The 6,408-nt window shown below is 42.9% G+C and overlaps 1 pseudogene; it reads right to left on the bottom strand.

Annotated features, from left to right (window-relative positions):
* Positions 1-2,361: 2,361 nt before the first annotated feature.
* On the bottom strand, positions 2,362-2,631 carry LOC102837016 (annotated as a pseudogene).
* Positions 2,632-6,408: the final 3,777 nt, after the last annotated feature.

Below are 6,408 nucleotides of genomic sequence, written 5' to 3'. Positions count from 1 at the left end.
CAGACCACATGAGGATCCATATATATCAGACCAGACGCATGCAGGCAGTCTGCACGAGAATATAAAGTCAACACAGAATTCCACACAAATTTATACAGAGGAGGAGAGAGAACAATGAAAACTCTCATTTCCTCAAGAGACAGAAGGGATGCACCTTGTGCTGGTCTCCTGCCCACCGCGTGAGAAACTCCTGAGATAATTTCAGAAATTCCAAGGTTAAGAAGGCCCATGACTTTGCATTGTAAAATCAAAAGGCCAGGCCTATTATTGGACCAATTATATCTTCAAGGAGACACCCTATGGAGGGAAGACGGGGGGAGAAGCAGTCACCTGCCTCCACTTTATTAATGAAAATTCCATCCTTTTGCACTTACTACATGGAACCCTGATAGTGTAGTGGGTTATGAGCTGGGCTGCTAACTTCAATGTCAGAAGTTCAATTCTACCAGTTAGTCTGTGGGAGAAAGATGAGGCTTTATAAATTTATAGCCTTGGCAAACCTATACAGGGTGGCTATGAGTCAGAATGGACTTAGTAGCACACAACTATCTCCACCATCTTACAGCAACGAGTTTTTGGTTATTCACTTTATTCAAAGGACACATGGGTTTTATCATTTTTATCAGTACACCTACAAACCCTACTCAACTCACAACAAGGACCATGTTTAAAGCCAAACTGGAGCCCTTGTGGCACAGGGAGCTAAGTGCTGGGCTGCCATCTGACAGGTTGTTGGTTTGAACTCACCAGCCACTCCATGGGAAAAAGATGAGACAGTCTCTTCCATAAAGATTCACATCCTCAAAACTCTTCTGGAACAGTTTGACTCTATCCTATAGGTCACAATGAGTTGGAATAGACTTGATGGTAGGTTAAAACCAAATAGAGAGCATACCTTTCCTGTCCTGGGGTAACCTGAGGGATAACATAGAGCCTGGTCCTACAGCAGAACCCTCAACACTGGCTACTCAAAAAGACATGTGTATTCCAGGGCCCCTCCTGGAAGATAGTCTTATTCCTTGGGAGTGGATCGCAGACACCTATAGTTTTCAAAGCTCCCCAGAGGATCCTAATGCATAGTTAGGTTGAGACTTGGACCTTGTCAGGAAGGATTGAAGCCAGAGTCAGAGAAATGCTTTGTGGTCTCCATGGTGGATGACCTCTTTTCTTGACTCAAGTCAAAATTGCCCTCCAGCTAAATCCACCAGAGGAGGCTTGCTAAAATCCAGATAGTGGCTGTTTCAAAAGTCACCCTGTGGACCAAACTGGTGGATGGACTCTGGCCAGTGCCTACAGTCTCCTCAGTATCATTTTTCAGCTGTCATTTATGTGGAACCAATGATTTTGATGCTCTGGTAGCACAGTGGTTACCGGTCAGGCTGCTAATCTCACAGTCAGCAGTTCGAATCTACCAGCTATTCCATGGGAGAAAGATGAGGCTTTCTGCTCCCATAAAGATTTACAGCCATGGAAACTCTATATAGGGTCACTATGAGTCGGAACTGACTCCACAGCACATAACAACAACAACAAATCCATTTGGGGTCATTCCTAAGACAATAGGAAATATATAAGCTCTGAGGTTAGAGAACCATCCACTCCTTGGTTATCAATTTTGTTTCCTGTGGTTCTCTGTGCATATCAATGTACCAAATGGCTTCACCAGATACCACTGTGTTCTTGGATAATCACATTGTTGTCAGTTGCAGTTGAGTCAGTTCCAACTCATGGTGACCTTTTGTCTAACAGAATGAAATGTTGTCCCATCTTGTGCCATCTTCGTGGTCCTTGGCATGCTGGAGTCTGTCGTTGGAGCTTGTGTCAGTCCATCTCATGGGATATCGATCTCATTTTCACTGAACCCCTACATTACTAAATGTACTGCTCTTCTTTTCTTGTGATTGGTCTTTCCTGAGGATGTGTCCTAAGTAAGCCAGCTAAAACCGCACCATCTTTGCTTCTAAGGAGCACTGTGGTTTTATTTCTTCCAAATATTCAAGGTTGTTAAGTGCTGTTGAGTCAGTTCCAACTCAGTGAGATCTGTATAGAGTTTCCAAGGAATGGTTGGTGGATTTTTTTTTTCTTTTTCACATCTCCAACAGATTTATTTCTTTTGAAAGGAATGAATTGTGAGGAAAGAAAAAAACTAGGCAGGGAGAAAGTATGGAATAGTAAATAAATACAAATGTAAGCCATTTTGCTAACTAGTACAGAGAAGGCCCTGTACAAACCAATACAATGAAGGGTCAAAGATGGAGGTGTTCCCTCAGCAAGGCTGAAGATTTCAGTCTCTGGTATTTGGAATTGAGGCTGCAGTCCTTGGTTTTGGATGGATCACTGGGTGTGTGGGTACAGTCCACTTTAACCAGATTTGAACAGAAGAATGGCCACTTGGCCCAGGTAGAAGTAGATGAAGTGCTTAGTTTCATGTGTCACATAACTTCCAAAGTTTCTCCCCATGATGCAGTGCCAGGTGGGGTTGTACTTCTTGTCAAACTCCTTCTTGATGTGGGCCGCGATGTCCTTCTCGATGTTGTATTTCTCCAGCGCCTGCATAGCACACTCCACTGAGTCCTGTTGCATCTCCTCAGACATGTCAGCATTTTTGATCACGGCCTTTCAGTCACACATGGTTCCTGGGGAGCACACACGGGCCGACTTCAGCGGTCTCCTGGGGGAGGGGTTAGAGCGGCTCAAGCCCAGTTGGTGGATTTACGTCCAGTACTTATACTGTAGAATCACACCTAACAGGCATTTTGAAGAAGTGAGCTAGGCGACTTGAGTAACATTTGGGTCAATTCTTGCAGTTTGCCAACTTTCTTCCTGTTTTATAGGTGTTCAGGAGTATCTATCATATCACTAGGAAGTCCCCTGATCCACAAGGGTGCTTTCTGCCTGCATATTTTTTTTTTACTGTTTTGTTTTGCTTTCTTCTTGTATATGAAATACATGCTTATTATTCTGTGGAATCTAGTTTCCTTGCCTCCAATCTTTTCGCTTTTAGTGCATCTTTTCTTTCTCAAATATTTGATTTCAGGCAAAATCCAGCCTCCAAAAGATGCTTGGTTATTGCCCCCTCCACTCTCCCCTCTGTCTTGCACACCAGACTGTCAACAAGTAAACAGGGAGGTGAAGACAGCTGGGATTCTCCAAGGAAAAGTAGCTCAGTGTGAGCAGGGATGGGAACAGGCAGGGAACGCTTCTCATCACACTCTCACCCAGACTTCCTGGGAAATGAGGGAGAAATAATAAACAGCTCAACTTTGCTGCCAACCAGCCTGGGTGGTATCCCTTGAAGTGAAGCACTCCTAAATCTCTCCTAGGCTTGAGCTGGTTTGACAAGCCAGAAGTCTTGGGTGGCCTGCCTGCTCTTGGACAACCTTGGGGAAGCTAAAGTCAAAACCAGAGGCCTTTTGCAGAACTGCTTCATGGAGTACTAGACATTTGATTGCTGATGCTAAACCATCTGATGATGTGACATTACCAATGTCACAATGATCTTCCTTTGATAGTTACTCGCTTCAACTGGGCACCTCAGATCAGCTCCTACAGAGTTGGCAGTTCTTTGTTCCTGCTTTTGAAACAAAAAATGAAGATCATCTAAATATATCACCTACTTTTTTCTTAGGGGAGTTTATGGACTATTTAGAAATCTTACTTGGGTGTGGTGATAACAGTGTCTGATTACCTAATAAACAAGGTAAGTACAGGCTTACACGTGCTCATTTACTAATCTGTAGTGAACAAGTTCACATTTTCTCACCACATCAAAGATTCTGCTTGTAGGCATGGCTGGCATGTGTCTCACTTCCAATCCCACAGCACCTTCCTACAGAATCAAAGCTTCTTTTCAAATTTACACTCCCTGATACTACCCAGCAAACAAGGTAAGCATGGGATTACTTGTGCTTACTTCCTAGTCTATAGTGAATGGCTTCCCATGCTTTTTGGGTAATCTGTTTCTGGGTGAGAATAAACACCATCCATTTAGCAGTATTCTTTGTTACCGTGAGTAAATACAGTATTGCCCTTCTTTTTGTTTGCTTGCTTGCAGCAACTTTATTTTCAGCTATAAAAAACCGGACGCAATCAAGATGTCCCACCATAGGTGCAGGTGCAGGGACACACAAACTGGTGCTTCCATAAGATCAAATTTAACCCTTAGCGATTAGAAGTCATTACCTCTTACTGCTCTTGTTCTTGTCCAAATGCTTCAGGTTTACACTTGCTCACTAGGGGAAGAGGAATGTGTCTAACTCCATTTTTGACAAAACTGCTATGCAAATTTAGACAGGCATGTTCCTGAATGGAAACACCCTTGTGTTTTCTTTTGGGAACACAGTGTTTATGAGTTTGTTCTGAACCTTATTTCCCCAAATGAAAAACCAACAGTCAAACAAATAAATACAGTTAAAACAGAACCAAGTTAAAGACAGAACACCAAGAAGGCCAGAAACAATCAAACTCCAGTAATATTTTCAATCAATGAATGGACTGTATACGTGGCAGCAGACACTTGGAAAAGGTTGAGCTAACAGATGGTCCCAAATAAAGCTACAGGAAACTGGGAGGATGATAAATGTGATCTGCAGGCCATTTGTATCCCCTTGTTAATTACCCATCCTGCTTTGCTTAGAACGCTGAGCTGATTTCTCTTTATACACTGAAATTCTTTCATTTCATACTGCTTTCGGTGCAGCATTCTCATATTGCCTTCCTGCGTTATTTTCTTTAGCTCAGGCCTTCTTCGATTTTCAATCCTGCGTTCTCATTCACATCTCCTACAACAAGGTTTTTGCCAAGGGAGAATGCAAGGACATTTCCTTTATCTCTTGTCACCTTCCTAACAATTTTCTTGCTATTAATGTCTAACAGTTTTCCAGCCCCGGGGAATACAAATACCTTTTCTTTTTCTATAAATTGTTGTGTGCTGCAAAATAAAGGATATTACCTGTAAGATGGGTGCCCTTCTTAAAACCAGCAGTTGGAGACAAAAATGGTCAATCATTTCTTTAAAACAAAGATGAGAAAATAAGGAGGCAGAGAAACGAAAGTACTAGAAAGGGAGCAAACACAATAAAAGAAAATGTTCACACACTATGCTAAACTAAACTGTCACTGAATAATATGTATGGAAATTGTCAAATGGGAACTTAAGTTACTGTGTAAACTTTCACCCAAACCTTAAAAAAAAAAAAAATCCTAAAAAAGAAAATTTGTGTGCTGTTTACATTGCATGATTAATCTCCTTCTCTTTCTTTCTTCTTTGGTAGAACCTTTTGAATGAATCTATTCTGCTCCCTATCTTTTGATAGTTTCAGTTTCTAATTGCCAGACTGGCAGCCAACAGTAGTTTCATGGAATGAACAGGAGTATTGGATCCAGCCAGGTCTTAGATTGTATTCTGGTTTTGTCACTTAGCTGACCTTGGACCAATTCTTGAATCCTTTGGAGCCGTCTTCAATCAAATAGCTGTCCCTACCCTCTGAGGTTGCTGATAAGGCCGCAGTGACAGGTGTGTATTTCACTTGCACTGCCCTTCCCTTTCTCCCCTGAGCAGAAACCAGGAAGGTTACAGTCAAGGCCAAGAAGCTTTGGATAAATCAGGCCTTTCCCTTCTGCTGGGTTTCATACACTTTTCTCTTCCTCCCACACAGAAAGCACAGATGTGGAGTCAAATGCGACTGCTCTGTTTTGGAAAAGCTTTCCCTGGGCCCAGTTATCCACAAGGGCTCCTTGGCCAGATGTGTTAAGGAGAATAGGTTTGGGGTCACATGGACCAGCAGGTATCTGTATCCCAGATATTTCTGCTTTTTCTTGACTGTTCTTGGAGGGGGTTGTAAGAAAGATCCCTGGTGGTACAATAGTTAAGCACTTGGCTGGTAACTAACTAAAACCCAGAAGTTTTAACCCACTTGCTGCTCTGTGGGAGAAAGATGTATTTGTCTGCTTCCACAAACATGACAACCTTGGAAACTCTAGGGGACAGTTCTAGTCTGTCTTGTCAGGTCACTATACTTGGAATCTACTCAATGACAAGGGGTTAGGTTTTGTGGTTTGAGGGACTGTGGGAAAGCATAGCTGGGATTCCCATCATTGTTGTTGTTGTCAGGTGCCATCGAGTCGGAACCGACTCATAGCGACCCCATGCACAGAAGAACAAAATAATGTCCGATCCTGGGCCAACCTCACTTACCGCTGCCACACCTGAGTCCATCAATGATGTCACCTGGCCAATCCATCTTGTTAGGGGTCTTCCTCTTTTTCTCTGACCCACCACTTTACCCAGCATGGCATCCTTCTCCAGTGACTGTTTCCTCCGCACAATATGTCCAAAGTATGAGAGACAAAGCTTAGCCATCCTGGCCTCCAAGGAGCACTCTGGCTGCACTTCTTCCAAAACAGATC

This window comes from Chrysochloris asiatica, unplaced genomic scaffold, assembly GCF_000296735.1.
Source record: "Chrysochloris asiatica unplaced genomic scaffold, ChrAsi1.0 scaffold00021, whole genome shotgun sequence".
In the NCBI taxonomy this organism is placed as follows: domain Eukaryota; kingdom Metazoa; phylum Chordata; class Mammalia; order Afrosoricida; family Chrysochloridae; genus Chrysochloris; species Chrysochloris asiatica.
Note: the sequence above shows the minus strand (reverse complement) of the source record. Positions and strands in the feature narration are given on the sequence as shown.